Consider the following 22952-nt stretch of genomic DNA (forward strand, 5'->3'; position numbering starts at 1 on the left):
TGATCATGGCTTACAGCTTAGGAAAACTCAAATATCATATCTAAAAAAATTAGAATATTCTGGAAATCTTAATCTTAAACTGTAAGCCATAATTAAATTAAATATTTAAATATATTAAAGATACAATTACCAACTTGAAATTGCATTATTTACCATTACCCAGATTACACTGTATATCTGCATCACTGAATGGACCTGATGCCTAATCAATCACAACGATATAGTAGTATTATTCATATATTTATTCAAACAAGGTCATTATAAACACAATACTGTAATTAAATACAGACACATGCAGATGCACCAAAACATGAAATCAAATGCAAAATACAAATGGTTTACAAAACTACATTAACAAGAGGAAGAACTGGTGATACAAGATTCTGTCACCTTGGTGCAACGGCATCTCAATTATCCGATGATGTCATCCAGGTTCTTAAGGGTGACTGGAGAGAATTGTGTCTTGGTTTCTCTCATTGGACACAGAGATGGTACATATCCTGCGTCTGGCATCGGAGCACTGACTGACTGACTGATTTTCTGGATCTTGTCAGTAAAGAAAGAGGCAAACTCATTTCAGGCAGGGTTGGATAGAAGTTCAGGGTCCACTGACTCCGGGGGGTTGTTAGCCTGTAGTGAACAGAATGTGTGCATTGTTGTTTTTTGGCAATGATATCAGAAAAATAGGATTGTCTTGCATTCCTCAGTTCTGAGATGAATTTCCCCCTCGGTGGACAATAAAGATGTATTATTATTATTATTATTATTATTATTATTATTATTATTATTATTATTATTATTATTATTATTATTATTATTATTATTATTATTATTATTATAAATGCTCAGTCTCTCTTTATAAATGTCATAATGAACCTGTAGTTTAGTTTTCTACCACCTGCATTCAGCTTTTCGACAGTACATTTTGTATAAATATACAGTTATACGGGACTGTCTCAGAAAATTAGAATATTGTGATAAAGTTCTTTATTTTCTGTAATGCAATTAAAAAAAACAAAAATGTCATACATTCTGGATTTTTCAAGCCTTTTATTATTTTAATATTGCTTATTATGGCTTACAGTTTAAGATTAAGATTCCCAGAATATTCCAATTTTTTTAGATATGATATTTGAGTTTTCTTAAGCTGTAAGCCATGATCAGAAATATTAAAATAATAAAAGGCTAGCAATATTTCAGTTGATTTGTAATGAATCCAGAATGTATGACATTTCTGTTTTTGTAATTGCATTACAGAAAATCATAATATTCTAATTTTCTGAGACCGTCCTGTACACTCTGCAACCTTACTGACGCAGCACTATTAATAACAACACAAATAAAATTAAATACAACAAAATAAAAAACATTTGCAGCTTTTCTATTTTTCTACAGTTTCATGACTGGTGTTACGGTGTTACGACCGCCCTCTGGTGGTGACACTAGAAACTACAGTTTTGGTCCATTTAACGACATTATCGTCTGTAATTCATTTTAGCTAAAGAACTAGTCATAGATTACAGACTTTAACATTACATTACATTACATTACATTACATTAATTAATGGCAGAAGACGGATGAAGATTGTTTTTGCGCTAATTTCTCCTCGAAACAGACTCGTCGTCGTGCTTTTTACCGTTTACTGTGGATTTATTTTGAAAGGAATAACAGGATGTACCTTTGTCCTTTAAACCTTCTAACTTTACACTGACTGCAGTTACCATGTATAACCACCAGAGGGCGAAATGTTGCAATCCTCATTGAAAAACACCATAGAACACGGTTTATTACATAATATATACTATAGAAATAAACTATTTTATACTATAACTTTATTATACTATAACCGGAACTGTCACCTCGAGGAAAACCATTAAAAAAGTAATGGAAAAGTAATGGAAAAGCCCCAGAGGCCGCGTCGTTCTGGGAGAGAACCATTTAATTGTTTAAACAGTTATTTAAACATATGCATCTTTAACCGTGAAACTGTGTTTTTGTGTTGCTTCTCACAGCCGGTATGTTTTTTTTTCTCAATTCTTTATTTGTGTCAAAGGTTCATTATAAACAAACATGGCAAATACACATTCCATACAAATACATTTGTAATTGAAACAAGGTTGATAAAGGGAACAGTAGATTAACAGGACACTGTATGTAAACATGAGAATAAAGTGTGTAGAGATTGAATGTCCCATGACAATTATACAGTAATATAATATGAAAATAAGGTGCAAACAATAATAAATAAATTAAATACATGACATTTAAGTAAAATAATACAAAAAAGTCCATCATACAAGGGGTAAGTAAGGATATCAGTCTTCTAAATCAGTAGGAAAACACTTCATACATTTTTTGTGCTTTTGTTTGTTATTAGTTTTAAAGATTTTAAATATAATCCAAATTAATTTAAATCACAGCCGGTATGTTAAACATGTCTAGTCCTCGATTCTTCCCTATTTTAGTTTTCATGATCTGTTTTATATTTCATTTCTTGTGACATGTCAATATTGTCTTTTATTGCAGTTTTGCACTTTGGTCCACTGTTTTTGTTTAAAGTGCTAAAAAATACTAAATAATAATAATAATAATAATAATAATAATAATAATAATAATAATAATAATAATAATAATAATAATAATAATAATAATAATAATAAAGTCGTTTTTTTTTTATTCTTCTCCGGAAAGTTTGATGACAGACCGCCCTCTTGTGGTGACACTTGGAACTACCGTTTTCTTCCATTTAACGACCTGATCGTCTGTAATTCGTTTTAATTACAGAAATATTCTTAGATTACCGACTGTAATTACATTAATTAATGGCAGAAGACGGATGAAGATTGTTTTTGCACTATTTTCTCCTCGAAACAGACTCGCTGTCATCGTGCCTTTTTAACTGTTTATTATTTTGAAAGGAATAACAGGATGTACTTTTGTCATTTAATTCTTCTAACTTTACACCTAACACTGAGTGCAGTTACCATATATAACCACCAGAGGGCGAACTGTGGTAATCCTCACTGAAAAAACACCATCGAATACAATTTGTTATACTATATTATATGACATATACTATAAAAATATATTATACTATAACGTTCCGGGAGAGACGTGCTGACAGAGCGGCCGTCTTGGTCCAGACCTGCTGGTAAAGTCAGATACGACCAGTGGAGGTAAGTGGTATTTCAGAATCCTAATTACTAATTAATCAGAATCAGTCATAAGTAATCAGAATCAGTTAATTACATTAATTAATGACAGAAGACAGATGAAGATTGTTTTTTCACTAAGTTCTCCAAGAATCTGACTCATTGTCGTCGTGCATTTTACTGTTTATTGTGGATTTATTTTGAAAGGAATAACAGGATGTACTTTTGTCCTTTAAACCTTCTAACTTTACACTAAGTGCAGTTACCATGTATAACCACCAGAGGGCGAACTGTTGCAATCCTCATTGAAAAAACACCATAGAACACGGTTTATTACATGATATATACTATAAAAATAAACTATATTATACTATAACTTTATTATACTATAACCGGTAATGTCACCTCGAGGAAAACCCTTAAAAAAGTAAGGGAAAAGCCCCAGAGGCCGCGTCGTTCTGGGAGAGAACCATTTAATTGTTTTAAACAGTTATTTAAACATATGCATTGATGAACATTTCTTTAAAACCTCTTGCATTTGTCCCCCAAACGGACTCCTTTAACTGTGAAACTGTGGTTTTGTGTTGCTTCTCACAGCTGGTATGTTTCTTTTCTCAATTCTTTTATTTGTGTCAAAGCAAACATTTCAAATACACATTCCATACAAATACATTTGCAATTGAAACGAGGTTGATAAAGGGAACAGTAGATTGGACACTGTATGTAAACCTGAGAATAAACTGTGTAGAGATTGAATGTCCCATGACAATTATACAGTAATACAATATGAAAATAAGGTACTTATAAATGAATTAAATACATGACATTTAAGTAAAATAATACCACAAAGTCCATCATACAAGGGGTAAGTAAGGATATCAGTCTTCTAAATCAGTAGGAAAATATCTTAACACTTCATACATTTTTTGTGCTTTTGTTTCAGTTATTAGTTTTAAAGATTTTAAATATAATTCAAATTAATTTAAATCACAGCCAGTATGTCCTCAATTCTTCTCTATTTTAAGTTTCAAGATCTGTTTTATATTTCATATCTTGTGACATGTCAATATTGTCTTTTATTGCAGTTTTGCAAGTGCTAAAAAATACTAAAAAAAAAAAAAAAAAAAAAAAAAAAATAAAAAATAATAATAATGATAAAGTAGTTTTTTTTATTCTTCTGCAGAAAGTTTGAGGACTGTTATTGCGATGATGAGAACAGACCGCCCTCTTGTGGTGACACGAGAAACTACCGTTTTCTTCCATTTAACGACCTGATCGTCTGTAATTCATTTTAATCACAGAACTATTCTTAGATTACCGACTGTAATTACATTAATTAATGACAGAAGACGGATGAAGATTGTTTTTGTACTAATTTCTTCTCGAAACAGACTCGTTGTCGTCGTGCTTTTAACTGTTTATTGTCGATTTATTTTGAAAGAAATAACCGGATGTACTTTTGTCGTTTAAACCTTCTAACTTTACACTGCGTGCAGTTACCATATATAACCACCAGAGGGCGAACTGCGAAGTGATCTGATTGAAAAGACACCACATCGAATACAATTTATTATACTATAATATATTATAGACCCCTTTCCAGCCTACGTCATCGCATCGCATTGTTGCGGCAGAAGAGCGGCAGAAGTTGTATGAGTTTGAATAGAGCGAGGGAAGATTTGTTTCTTAAGTTGCGTTTTTGGAGTTGCAGTAACGTTATAGAATAACAACATTCCCACCAGCTGTTGTGTGTATGGGTGTACAAATCGAAATCCTGAGGAACATGCATTTTTTGCAATTCCCAGAGGAATAATGATGATATTGTTATTGTGTGTGCTAGTCTCACAAACCTTAGTAAAAGTGTTGTTCCGAAAAAATGTAAGAAATAAGGGTTCTGAATAATAACATCAAGTCTTGACATTTTTTATTTTCTCATCAGTGATTTGGAGCTGTGACTATGAATTGAATATCAGCCATTGATGATTTACTTGACTATTAAAGTTTTGCTAATAAACTACCGGAGTTATTTGTTTTTCCTCACTGATTGTGTAAATGTATTGATTATTTTCTCTTTTTAAAGCTACAAACATCCAACTTCTACAGCTGTAAATATGCTGCACAAATATACATATATTCACTATATGTGTTGTATATCAAACTCAGGTATATTATAGATATAATAATCCCCACAAACCGTCAAATAAAAATAATGAATTTACCTAAAAATAATGAACTAAGTTTTAAAAAACAGTATTTTGCATTATATGCCTTTTAATGTTTTTCTTTTTATCATATTAGTGGGAATAGGTTTCTGTAAATTAATGGTGATAATGTGAGATGCAGGATGGACAATAAAGCTCATATAATTTTTATTTTATTTTATTTTTTTAAATAACTATCAACTTCATTCAGCCAGTACAGACAAAGGTACACATGACATGGCTTTCATTCAAAGGCAATGCTTAATGAAACTCATTAAGAAACAAAGGGGACACGGTAAATTAACAAAAATAATAAGATAAATTAAATAAATATGAAATAATAAAATAACTTAAAATGTCTAGTGTATACAAAACATTCAGTTGTCATAATTCTTTACAAACTTCAGCTGTGACAGCTGCTGACAGTCGCAGCTTCTCCTGAGTGTAAACACTAGGTTTCTCAACCAAATACAGATGAATATCCGGCCATTGGACATCGGGCCACTTTGTGATATCTTCCTCCGGGAAGGAAGTTGCTTTCCATCCGCCACAGTTAGTTTAGTAACGTAATTTCCACGATCTTTTTCCGTCAATCGGCTGGTGTAAACTGTCATGAACTCCGTCTTTCTGCCGCAACAATGCGCGCGCAGCTTGCCTACGTCATACTTGTTTACAAACACGGAAAGGGGTCTATATATATTATTAAAATATATTATACTATAACGTTCTGGGAGAGATTTACTTCCAGTGGAGGTAAGTAGTGTTTCAGAATCCTAATTAATCAGAATCAGACGAATTTAAAGCAGATTTCAACCTCCAAGTTGTGATTATGCCCGACTTTTGTTCCACCTGGATGTTCAATTTAAACATTTGGAGAAAAAGTGTCTGCTGATGGAAGCAGAAAAGTCAGATTTTAATTTGACTTTTTTAACGGTTTATGTCCTTATGTGTCGTGGCTGTGTCGTTTCCACCTCGTCTTTCTTCACTAATTATTGAAAGTTCTATGATGTGTAAAACAGCGTAAATGTTACGTGGTGAAAATGTGGCATGCCATGCCATCGGTAATATACCCACAGTATTATTTATATGTTTAATATTACTTGTATTAAGTATAAAGCTCATGAGTCGGTTGAAAATTGTGTCTGTGTTGTCTGATAGTTTGATCATTTGATAAATGTGGTGATGCATTATCCAACTCTCACCAGCAGAGGGCGCTACACTATGGCTGCGTCCGAAATCGCATACTTCCACCCTAATGAGTATGCAAAATGAGTTTGCGAGATTTAGTGCGTCCAAAACATTAATACGTACTCAATAGTATGTGTTACACGCCCAGGATGTGGCTTTGTAACAGATTATATATTTTTTTAAACTAATTTGCCGGGTAAACCTGAATAAACAGGGAAAAACACGGGACAGAGTCAGTTTTGGTGTGTTTCTCTCTCTCTTCCTTGCGCATCTGTTTTATTATCAATCATCTTCACAAAATATATATATATAACTCACAATTCCTTCAGTCATATATGTCTTAACCATTACAATATCTTCTTCTATTTATTCATGTTCATAATCCCATATGTTTTCTCTTCCTCAGCATCAACATACTGTAATGATGTTTGCTTTTTTTCCACAATCATGTTACTTATTGCACAGAATTAATCATTCTTTTTATATATATATATATATATATCGTTACATCCCTAATAACTGTGTTGTTATTAGGGCTGCAACGATTCGTCGAAGTTGTCGACAAAAGTCGATAATCAAAATTGTCGACAATGAATTCCATTGTCGACAATTGTCGCCGGACGTGTTTTTCCAATGGAGTGAGGCGTCTCACTTCAATACAATCTCTGTCGAGTCGCGCATGCATGCTCTGAGCGCAGCTGCGGGTAATAAAACTTTGATAAAAAATAAAATAAAAAGTTTGGGAGCATTTTAGCCTCGATACGGTGAATAAAAAGATGACTTGCAAGGTTTGCAAAGCCGACGTTGCTTTTCACCGGAGCACGTCGGTGGCTTTGTAACAGGCTTTGTAACGATCTGAAGAGAAAGCACGTCGGAGTGCTGAACGAAACGGACTCGCCTTGGTAAGATATTAAGCGTATTTTGGCTTTAAAAGAAAGCTTTAACGTTATGCCTGACAAAGTATTAAATTAAGTGAGATATCTGGAGAAACTGCGTTTAGTGTCTGTGGCGCATCTTGGAAGAGAGACGCACGGGACCGCGGTCGGTCAGCAACATTCTCTCCCTAATGGCCAAGCGATTCATTTGTTAAATTAATTTGTTTCATTCTAAACTTTGTTTATTTTATGTCATTTATTAGTATTATTTGAGCCACTCACAGCTACTCTCGTTGCTATAACCTCAATCACATAATTGATGCAGCGCGAAAGGCGAAAAAAGGCTTGTGCGCTGATGACAATGATGGATTTGCATCTAACTTTCAGTCAGGTGCCTATGAACTGTCAATTATCCATCAAACTCCACAATGATCATGTTAACATTAAATCAGATAGATTTGTCTGGACTTTTCTCTTGCGGGACGGGGGAAGACACTAAATCAATGTATCTTATTGTGCGCCGTGTGGGCATGAATTGTCAGAGTTTTGCGGGAGGGGCGGGAGTGGAACACACGATGCAGGCGCGGGCGGTAATGGTCAGAAATGCAGCGGGAGCAGGATGAAGAAAACAGTCCCGCTATAGCAGGGCTCTAGTACCATCTTTCTTGTGTTTATTATCATTTGCCACATAATTAATGCAACCTCATACTAAATTAAAAAAAAAAATTACCAATTATCCGATTAGTCGACTAATCGTTTCAATAGTCGGTGACTAGTCGACTATTAAAATAGTCATTAGTTGCAGCCCTAGTTGTTATTCTAAACTGTCCCATAACTAAAAAGGTATTTATACAATTATGAAACCAAACTGAATTCCTTCTGTTCTGATAACAGGTTAACTCTACATTGATAAAATACAATGTATAAAGGAAACTAGATATATTTCAAGGCAGAACTGAAGAGAATTAACAATATATAAAGAAAATGGAAATGTACTTCTTCATTTTTAACAGTAATTCACACATTAAACAAAAAACAGGAGCATTTACAACTAAAGGGAGCAACATACAAAATAATAGCCATGCAAACAACCAACGAGTCACATATTAAACGGCCCTAAGAGCTGTAACGGCCGCCGGCATAAAAAAAGTGTAAAATCCTAAATTTCCACTATATACATCAAACTAATACAAAGTCATGTCATTAAACCAGGTCTGGTTTTTGCTTTAAAGTATAAAGTGCTCCTAATAAACTTGTTTCAAATCCAAACGTAATATTTACCTGAATAAACAGGGAAAAACACGGGACAGAGTCAGTTTTGGTGTGTTTCTCTCTCTCTCTCTTGTGCATCTGAAGGGAGGATGGTGACGTCACACCTGTCTAACCGACCTCTCAACGTGTCGAGGCGCCACCTGGTGGTGGAAGGTGGAACAGGAGCATTCCTGGGATACCGATCGCTATTAATTTCCAAGGCTCACCAAAGGCCAATCAAAATGAAAAAAAAGGTATATAATAACAAAAATCTGACTACACTTTTGTGTATGTAACATATGCTCTATCCATACTCATTCTGGAGAAATGTATTAGTATGGATTGATGGATACTAGCCGAGCAGAAACTTCCCACAATGCGATGCAGCAGCGTTTGGTTGCTAAGTGATAGCCCGCCCCGATCCCGCAGTGTTTTTTTTTTTAGCCGCCCGCTCCCACCCACAGGAAACTTCATCCTGCCCGTGAGATTTGCGTTGGGCGGGACCCGGCGGGACTCAATCCCAATGCAGTGTCTTTCCTGGTTATGAATTTATGTTATGTTGATTTGGGACCCAACATTTGGTGCCGAAACCTGGGACCTCAAGATATGTGACGTTGGAGCGGCGTATGTCCCTAAACTTTAGGTGAAGAAAAATGGAGACAAAATGTTGCGAGATAATATACAAAACTTAAATGATTAGAAATCAACTAATTTAAGACTAAACGGAAAACTGATTAAACGTTCAAAATGTGACTGTCATGGTTAGGTTGTTTTAGGACCCAAGTGCAGGAGACAGAGGGAGGCTGGAGGCAGTAGTTCTCAAAAACAAGGGGTTTATTCCAAAAAGGCAAAACAAGGCGCTGCAAAGCAGGATGAACAAAAAACCAGGATCAAGAAAAAGGTACGAGGAGACATGGAGGAAGACACAGTACGGACCGACAGGGAACCAAGGAATGACAAGACAAGATATACTGAGGGGATAACGAGACAAGACGAGACACAGGTGCGGACACAATCAGGGCAGATGGGACACAGGCGGGGCAAGACAGAACTGAAAGTCAAAAACACTGGGGGGAAGTGTCAAACCCTGACAGTGACAAGGTTCTAGCAAGACTAAATGAAAAAACAAGAAAGTTGCGAACCTGTAAAAATAATGGCGTAAGAAATATGGGTTTTGATGGGAGATTGCAAATAGATGACGAGTAAGAGAAGTGGGGGCTGCTGCAGGCTGCAGCTGTGTGAGTGTGTGTGTGTGTGTGTGTGTGTGTGTGAAAGCGTGCTCCAGCATGGGTGCAGCGTTTTACGAGGGGCTGCAGGATCCGTGTCTGCAGGGAGACTTTTTGTCTGCTGGAAAACGGGAGTTTCAGAGGTGAAGTGAGAAGCTCCCCTCTTGGAAAAAGACATAGAAATGGAATAATGTAGTCTTTTATCTATCATTCTAAGCCCTGAATGGAGGCAGAATCGTACAATTTTCAAATTGGGTTAATTCACCATTTAAATGGTTGCAGATTACTTTTGTAATACTGTATTTGACCCGGATCATATGGAAATGTGATTCTTGCAATTGTATTTGATGAGATGTGTAAGGTTGGATTTGACTTTTATACAAGCGTGAAACATGTCAATCATTTTTCTTTATTTTGTCTGTCGTAAAATCACGTACTGATGATTAACAGCGTCATCAGGTTGGGTTTCGTCCAAAACCCACATATAGATGATCTGAAGTTTGTGTTTAATGTTCAGTGGGTTTTTGTCTATGTGTAGTTTACGCATCGGAGTTTATCCCACAATTTTTTTAAGACTTTTATAAGTACATTCTGATTACTTTGAATAAGAAAGAGGAGTAAACAGGAAGATGGGAAAGAAGGCTAAAAATAAATAAATAAATAGGTGAAATGGTACAAGCTGCTGATGGTCTTGCAGATCCATTTCGGGATACCGACCAGTTTGCAATTGGCTTGGTAGATTTGGAGTTAAAATTAAATAATCACATTATTGTGTCTCCATAGAGGAGCATGCATTTGCATTGCAGCATGCAAACAAAAGATTAAGAATCTCCTGAAGACTATATGATTCATCTGGAGACGGATTTTCCGGCATCATTCTGGCATTCCTTTTGAACTTGCTACAAAAGAGCTTAACAGCAAGTTGACAAGGCTTTATTTGATGGAATGCTCCCTTCGGTCCAACGTTTTGTAACTATGACTTATTGTTTATATATATACGGCTCGACGCGGCTCCACCCGTGTGTTTTTCCACAGGCAGGGGAGAAGTGGGGGGGGTTGGGGTGAAGCTGCTGTGACGTACTCGATTGCACAGCACCTTTGTTTGTGTCGGCGCAGATGACAAATCAGTTGGAGCCGGGAGCGGCTGAGAAAAAAACAGCCCGTCTACATCCCTTTTTTAATTTTCTCGACAGCCACCAGGTTTATGAACATCTGCACCTCAGAGTTCGATCACCAAACAGACGTTTGTGCTGTATAATAAAATCGCTGCGAGCCGCGAGTCGCCTCGCGCTGACTCCCGCTTCCTGATTCAAACGTCTGACGGCCCCGCCCCCCGACCAATCAGTGGCATGGAGGGTGATGACGGCCCCGCCCCCCGACCAATCACTGGCGAGGAGGGTGGTGACCTCAGAAATAGTCCCGGCTCAGCCCGCATAGAACCTCGCTGGAATGGTTACAGAAAAATGTATCGGCTTGGAGCGGCTCTACCCGTCTCAGCCCTAATGCAAAAGCGCAAAACGGGTAGAACCAAGCTGAGGTGGTAGTAGTGCAAAAGGGCCAATAGATAACTGACCCTAGAGGATCATTAAGTCAAACCTCTGACTTGCCAGGTTGCAAAGGTCAAGAAGTGGGAGGACCACCTATCTGGGGAGAAGTCAGGACTCTGGCAGCCCTGACCCTTCCAGGGAAAGGTCAAGAAGAAGAGGATGTTGACAACGAGACCCCTACCCCTGTTGACATGCAAAACAATGCTCCGCAAAGAGAGAAAGACATTTGGCTAAATGAAGGTGCTACTGTAACTTCAGAAGGCCCTTTTGTGATGCGAAGCAAACCAGTGCTCCCAAGGAATTTGTTCCCCCTGGTGGCTGAGTTGAGCCATGGGGAGTTTCCATGGCTCATCAGGAGGGAGGCAGGGTATGGTACATCACCAGGACTAAACTAAATACCCTTTAAAATGTTTTTGTAGGAGCAGGCCTAGTGGAAGGAAGTAATGGCACTGTTAAAGCTAAGGCTCAGCTCAGCTAAAGCTAAGCCGAAAAGATCCACTCTCGATGAGGATGAGCAAATTGTTTGCTGGAAAAATGTTCAAAGTTCTTGTGAGCTGCTGTTTTTTCCTCTCCCTCTCCTAAGCAGGAAATGCTGAAACTGGGTGACCCAGGTCCTGAGTCGAGTGGTGAAAAGTCATCATCCCGTCAGGACGCCCCTATTGCTGTCCAGATCAGGACACCGGCAGCAGTAAAGGCTGCTGAACGATCTACGTGGGGTTCACCAGTTGCAGTGAAAGCTAGTGGGAAATGTTCCGGCCCTGAGTAGGCCGGAAGCCGGGCGGTTTCAAAACCCTTATCCGCTGAAGAACTCATCTGATGCCTACTCACCAGCCACGGGCCTGAAGAATCACATGTTAACAGATGACAGGGCAGCCCTTCCGGAGTTCTGTCAGGGGGGTCGACTGTCCCACAACTGTCTCATTGTTAGCCTGGACCATCTGTTTCAAGACCACCATGAAGTTCCTGTTTTTAGGCAGGAAGGCATTTGACCCCTTGACCTTTGTGTTCTTTTAAAGACTTTAAGCTAAAGATGTCTGTTTGTTTCTTCATACCAAGCCTCTTTAATTGAAAATGTCACATTTTTGACCTTTTTAAACCTCGATGTCTGTTACCTCCGTCTGTTTCCTGTTTTCTTCCAACTGTCCATTGTCCATTCACTGTTCCTAATATGGTAATGTTCCTGTCAAAGTTTCTCAATAAATGCTCATGCAAAGAGGAGGATCTTTGGGAAGCATTTGCTGTCAGGGGCTCTGCCTCTGTCACTGTGCTCTCCCCCTCCTGCAGGAGCACATTTGAAAATCATTCTAACAGCCTCTGTGCCTTTCCTGGTTATGAATTTATGTTATGTGGATTTGAGACCCAACATTCCTCCCGGGCGTCTTCGAGGCACACCTGCTTCTCATCTCATCAAGCTCCCCATAAAAGACCGGTTCAACCTCTACTTCTCTGCCAGATAGTTCCATCCTTTTGTGTGCTGTGCCTCATGCCTGAGCTCCTTAGTTATTTCCTCATTCCTGTGGCCAGCCTGCCTTCTGCCACCGCCCTCTGGTTTTTGTTTTTGCTTTTTATCCACGAGTTGTTGGTGTGTTTTTTGTGATAATTCTTGTGACGATTAAACATCGTAATACTATTCCTGTGTGCACTCTCCTCTAGCTACAGTGGTCCATACTAAACCGTTCTGAACGTAACACAATCCTTGTTTTTTAATATTAAAAATAGCATTAATAAGTAAATACAGTGTATATAGTACAATGTGAATAAACTAGAACTCTGCATCCCCTGGGGGAGTTGTGATGGCACTTGCAGGCATTCCTTCACTGTTTAGCAACACAAAAAGCTATTATTTTGTGGGGAATGTCTGTATTTCAAATAGATTTTTCAAGGTGATGTTAACTCTGCACACCCACATGCTCCGACACTCACCTGAATCTTGCTGCCATTTTTCCCAGTTAAAGTGCCGCTCATCTCCTTCAGCGTTTAGTAGCGCCGTCTGAGCCGACAGGATGCTGGACAGGCGTTGTCCTGATCAGAACAGCAGCCATCTGTGTGCATGTTTCATATCTGTGGGCATCATTAACACTCCTGAATTCATTCAGCATAATTTTCCTTTCTCTATTCCATTTAATTATTACTTTTTATTCAACCATTTACTTTGAAACACAGCTGTATTTACTTCCAGAGGTCTCTGCCGATCCCCCTCCAGCAGCGACACCAGGCCTTGTGCCTCGTCAGCCGTAAGCTAAGCTTCCACCTTTCCAGCAGGAGTGGAGCGTTATGCTTCATCCGAGGCCCCCCCACGAACCGGCATGCCAGAGGTGGAGGCCCCTGGACACTCTGGTGGCATTGTCCTCAGCCCCCCCTCATTCCCGCCCAGCCTCCCACCTCACCTGACCTCTCTCTGTCCTCCTGGATGCCCCAGAAGACGTGGCCGCTTCCTCTCGTCTGTGTCGTCCTGCCTGTGGCAAGCTCAGGCTAACAGTAGAAAATTAATATGCATCTGTTGGACAAACATGTAAATGTGGACGTTCATGAAAATCCCAGAGTTCATCTGGTTTCATCTGTAAACGCTACATTAAGTCTCTGTTCATGTGAAATAATTATAAGCCATAAAATAATCCATCTGTCTAAAATGAAACCTAAGTTACATTTTTGTGTTTTTATTTGTGACTAAATACAAATTGAGGTAAAAGGAGTTTTCCTTGTAAACTGGGGTCTGATATAAAAGGGTTAAATCCAGAGTTGGTCCTCTTCTTGGAATCTGGTGCTGATGAACCTCCCACTTCTTCCTGCTGTCAGACCAGCAGATGCAGTTGGACCAGTTTCCTGGTTCCCTCCCCTGCAGATCTGCAGCTTGAAGACGGGTCTGAACAACACAAGCTGAACACTGAGAGCTGACAGCCTCCGTTCTCTGCACAGACGCGTGATTTGTAGATCAGCGCTCAGACTAGTTTCAGCTTTGAGGAATTGAAACTGTCTCAGTCTCAGTTACCGAGAGGTGAAATGGCGCAGAAAGGAGATTTGCTGTATCAGGAAACCATTTCTTGTTCGATATGCTTGGAGGTTTTAAAGGATCCGGTGGCTATTCCCTGTGGACACAGTTACTGTATGAACTGTATTAAATCCTACTGGGATGAAGGAGAGAACAAACTCCCCAGCTGTCCTCAGTGTCGACAGACGTTCAGACAGAGGCCTGCACTGGTGAAAAACACTATGTTAGCAGCTTTAGTGGAGCAGCTGAAGAAGACCGGACTCCAAGCTGCTCCTGCTGATCACTGCTATGCTGGACCTGGAGATGTGGCCTGTGATTTCTGCTCTGGAAGAAAACGGAAAGCCACCAAGTCCTGTTTGGTCTGTCTGGTCTCTTACTGCGAGAAACACCTTCAACCTCATCATGATGTGGCACCATTAAAGAAACACAAGCTGGCGGATCCCTCCAAGAACCTGCAGGACAACATCTGCCCCCGCCATGGTGAGGTGATGAAGATGTTCTGTCGTACTGATCAGAAGTGTATCTGTTATCTCTGCTCTGTGGATGAACATAAAGGTCACAACACAGTCTCAGCTGCAGCAGAAAGGACTGAGCGGCAGAAAGAGATGGAGGTGAGTCGACAACAAATCCAGCAGGAGATCCAGGACAGAGAGGAAGATGTGAAGCTGCTTCAGCAGGAGGTGGAGGCCATCAATCAGTCTGCTGATAAAACAGTGGAGGACAGTGAGGTGATGTTCACTGAGCTGATCTCTCTCCTCCAGAAAAGAAGCTCTGAGGTGAAGCAACAGATCAGATCCCAGCAGGAAACTGAAGTGAGGAGAGTCAGAGAGCTGGAGGAGAAGCTTCAGCAGGAGATCACTGACCTGAAGAGGAGAGACGCTGAGATGAAGCAGCTCTCAGACACCAAGGACCACAACCAGTTCCTCCACAGCTGGCCCTCACTGTCACCACTCAGTGAGTCCACACACTCCTCCAGCATCAACATCCGTCCTCTCAGATACTTTCAGGACGTGACAGCAGCTGTGTCAGAGGTCAGAGGTCGACTACAGGACATCCTGAGAGACACGTGGACAAAAGTCTCACTGGCCATCACTGAGGTGGATGTTTTACTGTCACAACCAGAACCAGAACCAGAACCAACGAGAAGAGCTGGATTCTTGAAGTATTCATGTGAAATCACTCTGGATCCAAACACAGTAAACACAGAGCTGTTACTGTCAGGGGAGAACAGAAAGGTGACTTTTAAAGACCAACATCAGTCTTATTTTCATCATCAAGACAGATTCACTGATGTCCGTCAGGGCCTGAGTAGAAAGCGTCTGACTGGACGTCATTACTGGGAGGTGGAGAAGACAGCAGGTGGAGTTGATGTAGCAGTTTCATACAAGAATATCAGCAGATCAGGGGGGTGGAAGGAAAGTGGATTTGGATATAATGATAAATCTTGGTCACTATTGTGTTACTCAGACAGTTATGAATTTATGTACAACAGCATCAGAACGTCCATCTCAGGTCCTCGGAGCTCCAGAATAGGAGTTTTCCTGGATCACAGAGCAGGTGTTCTGTCCTTCTACAGCGTCTCTGGAACCATGACCCTGCTCCACAGAGTCCAGACCACCTTCACTCAGCCGCTCTACGCTGGAATTTGGATTAACTACGATCGTGGAACCTCAGCTGAGTTCTGTAAACTCAAGTAGACGTGTTTCCTCTTCATGTTCTCATCTCAGTTTTTATTGATTTTATTTTCTTCCCAGAGACGAACGTCTCAAACTCTGATGGATGGAGGGACGTTTTTTTTCTATAAGTTGATGTTTTGTTGTTATTTCCTCTTTTGGAGGTGGAAGTCGTTCTTTTGTAGCTTCACATGGGAAATATTCATGTTATTAACATCTTCTATGTCGGTATAAAAACATAGAAATAAACTGTGTTGTAATTGTTGTTAACTGTTAGTTTGGATGTGTTTCTAGGTTGTATTTCTCTTTTCTTCTCCTCCTTTTCTTCCACTTCATGGACTCAGACGACCCACCAGACCTTCTTCATCTCTGATTTCATGTCTGCATTCACACTGGTTTCCTCCTTCATTAGCAAACCAAATGTTCTTGTTTTCTAAACCAGTGAAGACATTTTTAAGGTGAAATAAAAGCAAAGCGTATCTGACGGCACCGACTTCTGAGATCTGCTCGGTTCTTGTTTAACGCTGCAGAGGTCAAAGTTCATGAAATGGTGACAGATGTTTGTTCTGTCTCTGACGTGTTGATGGTTGTTTGTTGACGTGTGAGAGGCTTTGTACATGACAGAAATAAACCGCCATGCTTTAAAGAAACTCCAGCACATCCCAACGGCTCTTTATTTGCACCGCAGAGACGAGAAGAAACTAATTTGAACAAAAACGCTGACTAAAGATTCAAGTATTTCTGAGTTTCATTTTCCAGACACGAGCACAAAGTGATTTTCAGAAATGTTACTGACCAACAGCAACGCATTCCAGCTTGGGTCCAAACTGATAAGGTAATAAACGGAGCAGGGGTTCAAACTACCTCAATGCTGAACTTTAAACAAGTACACGCCCACATGGTTCCCTTTGAGAACCGTAAATCAGGGTGGAACCTGCAACCCTTGTGGGGCAGGAGATGAGGCTCATTAGCCAGGAGGTGGTGGTTGGACTTGTGTGGTCCTGAAAGACCGGAGTGGAGCACTGCCCCGGAGGATGACATTAGTCCCGACTCACCAGACTCTCCTCCGGGTGAGTGTTTTGGTCCTGGTTCACCAGCTTCCACCGTCTCATGAGAGAGATCCACGATGAGACGTCCACCTCTACGTCCTGCTGCTTCCTCTCCGGACCGCTGGAGTCTTCCTCCAGGTCTGGATCTGTGGACGTCCTGGTTCCTCCTGGTCCGGGCTGCAGCTCCTCTGCAGGTTAAAGAAAACCCCGTCCTCCTCCACCTCACCAGCATTTTATTGTGGGGGGGGTCTGCAATTACAAAAAGATTAGATCTGATTAGAACCTTATATTCATGATTTACTGATAACTATAGTTGACGATCTTATTTTAATTTTTCATTTAATCATTTTGATGCATTATCTCGTAATGCATAAGTCTAACATGCAAGTATGCAAGTATGCAAGTATGCAAGTATGCAAGTATGCATGTATGCAAGTATGCATACATGCATGTCTTCGAGGCACACCTGTTTCTCATCTCATCAAGCTCCCCATAAAAGACCGGTTCAACCGCTACTTCTCTGCCAGATAGTTCCATCCTGTTGTGTGCTGTGCCTCATGCCTGAGCTCCTTGGTTATTTCCTCGTTCCTGTGGCCAGCCTGCCTTCTGCCACCGCCCTGTGGGTTTCAAAATTTTTTAAATTATTTTTACTCGCTAGCTTTTGACTCATGTTTGTTGTATTTCATTTGTGTTTTACGTTTTATTTTTTTCTTTCACTTGTCCAGCACTTTGGTCAGCTGTTGTTTTTAAAGTACTTTATATATAAACTTGAACTTGAACCTGGGAAATATTCATGTTAACATCTTCGATGTCAGTATAAAACATAGAAATAAGCTGTGTTGTAATTGTTAACTGTTAGTTTGGATGTGTTTGAGGAGACACAGTCTGGCATCGACAACCACTTTTCTAACTTGTCAATGGTTGTGTCAGTGTTTCTAAAAATAAGGCTACACCACATTGCCAAACTCCCCTCTCGACCTGCAGAAAGGGAGCACGAGAAAGAAGCTCTGCAAAGCAGTCCTTTCAGGGCTTTTGTAAATATGATTAAATATTAAATATAAAAAGTATTATTGTTATGCGTTGGCAATATTTCTGTGGATATATTTATGATTAAATCCACACTCTTTATACACAAGGCCTAATATCTGCAACTTTCTGAAACGTGTACTCAAAGTCAGTCATTCGGCCAACAAGCTTGACACATATTTGATGCACTTGATGGTCAATCCCAAAAATCCTGGTTTAAAAACACTTTTACTCTTCGATGTGATCTCACTGTATCTTCAAAATAAAAAATAAAAGATTGTTTATCTTTCTGCTCCATGTCACTCAAATGAATCTTAAAACAAAAGCAAACATGAATTTGTGCTTTCTTCTCATCCATTGATGGCTGATGCAAAACGTGGAGGGTGCAGATGTGAAGAAGCATTTTTGATTTTTCAAATCCAAAATGTTGAAAAAGGAGAAAAAGCTAAAATATTTGATGTAATTTTTGAAAAATGCCAATCCTGATATTAATTTTGTTTTAATTAATGGGTTTCCTTTTGGAGTTTATTACAGTGTTTTTGAAGTAAACTAAATGTTCTGATACTGACTTCATAACAAGTTGGACTAATGTTAATTCATTATTTGTACATTTTAACAAAATTTTACACAAAATTAGGATGGGTTTAGGGAAAAACATTGGAGTGTATGTAGAGCACTTGCCCCACTGAATCAGAATAAAACCAATTGCATCATACCAGTCTGACCAGCTGAAAAATGGGTGTGAAACCAGCAAAATTAGTAGTTTTTTCAAGGCAATACCATAACAAATGTACAACAGATTCTAACCCTCGCAGAAACTACAGTTCCCATCTATGTCTTTCTTAAATTTAATTTTGAGATAGTTTTTGTCTGAGGAATATCTTTTTTTTTTAATTTATTTTATTTTTGTTTGGAATCACATGTAAACAATACATCTTTATCGCATAGTTACTTGTTTCAACACAGTGCTCCAATTTGTTTTTTTCCATTCACAAAACATGTTATAACGGACCACATGAACATGGGGTGTTTTTTATTATAATAATACAAGAAAATAGAATCTTGTTTAAAAGAGGTAAAAGAAAAGAAAATTAAACAAAAGCAGGGCGTTTCAGGGAAATACGTTTTCCATTGCTCCCAGATGTCTTTGAATTTAGATTGTTGCAGCCGAGAAAGTAATTCTTTCCATCACAAATATATCATAAATTATATTATACCATTCATCTATAGATGGGATGTCTGGCTTAAGCCATTTCTTTGTTATTGCTTTTCTTGCAGCTAAGCTCAGTATTCCAAATAAGTGTTTAGTTTCAGAACTTACAGTGGTTGAACGTACAAGCCCAAGGAAGAGTTCGTCCCAATTAAATGCAATGTCCTCCCCAAATATAATCACTAGTTCTTTGTGAATGTTATGCCAGAAAATATTTATTTTTGGACAGGCCCAAAACAGGTGGTAATGATTGGCTTCTTGGGAATGACAAGTCCTCCAGAAACTGGAGGAACCAGAATAGTGACCGTGTTGAGCTGGTGTGATAAAATATCTAATGAGACACTTCCAAATGATCGCCATGTATTTGAGCTTGTGATCAGTCTGAGGAATATCTATGAAGAAATGTTCTGACTGTCTGTCTGTCTGAATCCTTTATTTGAACATGGTTAAAAAAAATATATATATATATATATATATATATATATATATATATATATATATGTAAAAACAAATGAAAACAGTGTAAAACAAAAGCAAATCAACAAGCCTCACAGGCAACCAAAACATGTTCAAAAGGATTAGGAGGAAGTCGTAGATTTATGTTATCCTAACCCTTATTTAGATTATCATCGTCAGCACTTGACTTTTACAAAATCTTATCCCAATGTGGAATAACTTTAACAAAAAGAGAAAATATTGTATTTTAACATTAATGTAAATACTTTGCTATTGCTGTACTTCCAGTATTCATTCTTATGTAAATAAATATATTCTACATTATCATTATAATATCACTCATCCTTCTGTGTATATATGTATTGTATACACAATAACATACATATATATATATATACATACCTAAGTACACACATACATACACATGTACTTAATATGCACACATATACACATGCATACATACACCTACCCATACACATATACTGTACATATACAACATACTTACATCCTCACATACCTGTATACCTACGTAACGGTACACACATACACATACATACTACTACATACTATACCGACCATATAGATTGTTAATGCAATTCCTCATCCTTATACCTCTTAAAGCGGGATTCTTTATATCTTTTCTTGAATATAGTCACACTTGAGCATTGTTTTATCTCCACATTGATACTGTTCCATAGTTTTACTCTGCGTACTGAAATACAGAATGATTTTAAAGTTGTCCGGGGACTTGGAGTTTTCAAATTGAATTCCCTCCTTAAGTTATAAACCCCCTTCCTCTCTGAGAACTTCACTTGGATATTTCCAGGGAGTTGATTATTCCATGTTTTATACATTATAAGGGCAGTTTTTAAAGCAATAATATCAATAAATTGTTAAAGATTTGAATTAAAAAAAAGTATATTAGTATGATCTTGATATCCAGCTTTATGAATAATTCTTATAGCTCTTTTTTGAAGTATAGTTATTGCATGAATTGAAGATTTATATGTATTCCCCCACACCTCTGAACAATAATGTAGGTATGGCAAAACCAGGGAACATTATAACAAGCGGAGTGTTTCATAGTCCAACAAGTGCTTGGCTTTGCTTATAACAGAAATACTTCTCAATAGTTTAGTTTGTGTATATTTTATATGAGGTTTCCCATTAATTTTATCATCAATTATTACTCCAAGAAATGTATTCTCAAAAACTATTTCTATAGCTACACCATCTACCTGTATATTTACTTGATTATCTATTTTGAAATGACTGAATTGTGTTTTAGCTAGATTTAAAGACAATTATCGTCTGTAATTAATCTTAACTAAAGAACTAGTCATAGATTACAGACTTTAATTACATTAATTAATGACAGAAGACAGATGAAGATTGTTTTTGCGCTAATTTCTCCTCGAAACAGACTCGTTGTCGTCGTGCTTTTTACTGTTTACTGTGGATTTATTTTGAAAGGAATAACAGGATGTACTTTTGTTCTTTAAACCTTCTAACGTTACACTGACTGCAGTTACCATGTATAACCACCAGAGGGCGAAATGTTGCAATCCTCATTGAAAAACACCATAGAACACGGTTTATTACATAATATATACTATAGAAATAAACTATATTATACTATAACTTTATTATACTATAACCGGAACTGTCACCTCGAGGAAAACCATTAAAAAAGTAATGGAAAAGTAATGGAAAAGCCCCAGAGGCCGCGTCGTTCTGGGAGAGAACCATTTAATTGTTTTAAACAGTTATTAAAACATATGCATTGATGAACATTTGTTTAACACCTCTTGCATTTGTCCCCCAAACTGACTCCTTTAACCGTGAAACTGTGGTTTTGTGTTGCTTCTCACAGCCGGTATGGTTTTTTTCATTATAGTTTCATTATTAGTTTAATTATAAAACAAACATTTCAAATACACATTCCATACAAATACATTTGTAATTGAAACGAGGTTGATAAAGGGAACAGTAGATTGGACACTGTATGTAAACCTGAGAATAAAGTGTGTAGATTGAATGTCCCATGACAATTATACAGTAATATAATATGAAAATAAGGTACAAACAATAATAAATAAATTAAATACATGACATTCAAGTAAAATAATAAAACTAAGTAAGGTTATCAGTCTTCTAAATCAGTGGGAAAATATACTGCTATATTCATACAGTAATATGATATGGAAATAAGCTACAAACAATAATAAATACATTAAATACATGACATTTAAGTAAAATAATACAACAAAGTCCATCATACAAGGGGTAAGTAAGGATATTAGTCTTCTAAATCAGTGGGAAAATGTCTTAACACGTCATACATTTTTGTGCTTTTGTTTCAGTTATTAGTTTTAAAGATTTTAAATATAATCCAAATTATTCTAAATCACAGCCGGTATGTTAAACATGTCCAGTCCTTGATTCTTCTCTATTTTAGGTTTCATGATCTGTTTTATATTTCATATCTTGTGACATGTCAATATTGTCTTTTATTGCAGTTTTGCACTTTGGTCCACTGTTTTTGTTTAAAGTGCTAAAATATACTAAATAATAATAATAATAATAATAATAATAATAATAATAATAATAATAATAATAATAATAATAATAATAATAATAATAATAATAATAATAATAATAATAATAATAATAATAATAATAATAAAAGTACCGTAGCTTTTTTTTATTCTTCTGCAGAAAGTTTTATGACTGTTATTGCGATGATGAGAACAGACCGCCCTCTTGTGGTGACACTTGGAACTACCGTTTTCTTCCATTTAACGACCTGATCGTCTGTAATTCGTTTTAATTACAGAACTATTCTTAGATTACCGACTGTAATTACATTAATTAATGGCAGAAGACGGATGAAGATTGTTTTTGCACTAATTTCTTCTCGAAACAGACTCGTTGTCATCGTGCCTTTTTAACCGTTTATTATTTTGAAAGGAATAACAGGATGTACTTTTGTCATTTAATTCTTCTAGCTTTACACCTAACACTGAGTGCAGTTACCATATATAACCACCAGAGGGCGAACTGTTGCAATCCTCATTGAAAAAACACCATCGAAAACAATTTGTTATA

The sequence above is a fragment of the Cololabis saira genome, chromosome 24 (genome assembly GCF_033807715.1).
Source record: "Cololabis saira isolate AMF1-May2022 chromosome 24, fColSai1.1, whole genome shotgun sequence".
NCBI lineage: Eukaryota > Metazoa > Chordata > Actinopteri > Beloniformes > Belonidae > Cololabis > Cololabis saira.